Here is a 1209-nt window from a genome sequence, read left to right on the forward strand (position 1 = left end):
ACCCCTCTTAATTAAAACTCTTCTCTGCATCATAAGCCTTTCCTTAAATAAAATGGACCCCTTTTAATTTGATTTTCCAAAATTGAAAAATCTTAATGTTTCCTTCTCTTAGGAAAGAGCCATGTAGCTAGATGCTTTGATGACACTATCTTAATTAAGAAAGTATACAGCTGTGAATAACACATAACATAATACATATATATATATATATGTACATATATATATATATTTCCAAATTTTCTGAATTTAATGGGGTGTGTTTCAGGTTTTTGCAAAGAATGGAGAGAATCTTGGTTGGCACCAGATTTGCTGTTAGCATGTCAAGCTTTCAATTGAACTTTTGTGGGTCTCTTTGGCAAAAATATATATGTATTTATCCTGGTTAAGTAGAGAGAGGCCAGGGACAGGCTGCAGAACTGGAAGGGCAGGCCTTTCTGGCTTTTCCCAATTATTTGCTGATATTTAGTTGGGTAGGCCACAATTTTCAGCTTGGAGTAGAAAAAATCCTTTAAAAGTTACTAAAAAGGTTAAGTGATACTCTCTTTTACTTTTTCTTGGAAAATCAATTTAGGTTTTATTGATTTGATAGGAAGGATGGAAAAGTGATTTTGTCCAAAAATAAAATAAAATTATACAATATATGCAGCAACAAGTTGCAAAAATAAGAATTTATATATTAATTAGGTACATATTATAAGAGCATATCAAGATTCAAGATTAACTATTGCAAAATGACACACAACCTTAACCTAGTTGATGAGTTTTAACTTGTTAAGCCTTCATTTCGAGAGTAAAATTAAAGTTTAAATTTAACCTTTTATATATACGTGTGTATACACACGCACATGTCAATATAATTAAATATAAAAAATTTAAAAATGTGAAAAAGGGAAAAGATAAACACTTGAAGCATACGCTAACAATTTATAAATCTTAAGCTCTAGAGACAACTCACCCTCTAGAAAGACATCAATAAAGATATAAAAGAGCAAAGTTGATGTTATCTTGGGAGTCAAGAAGTTTTATAAATTAACCCAACTCTTATATATGAATGAGTATGACACACGATTATCGAATTGATCAATTACTTTATTTTTATCTTGCATGTTTTCATAGAACTCATAGGCATAGTATCGAAATGGTTATATTAATGAATTTATAATAAATTGCATCACTCTTAAGTTTGAATGACCTACGATAATTAAAAAT

The sequence above is a fragment of the Theobroma umbraticum genome, unplaced genomic scaffold (assembly GCF_002168275.2).
Source record: "Theobroma umbraticum cultivar Fairchild unplaced genomic scaffold, ASM216827v3 scaffold_81.0, whole genome shotgun sequence".
Lineage (NCBI taxonomy): Eukaryota > Viridiplantae > Streptophyta > Magnoliopsida > Malvales > Malvaceae > Theobroma > Theobroma umbraticum.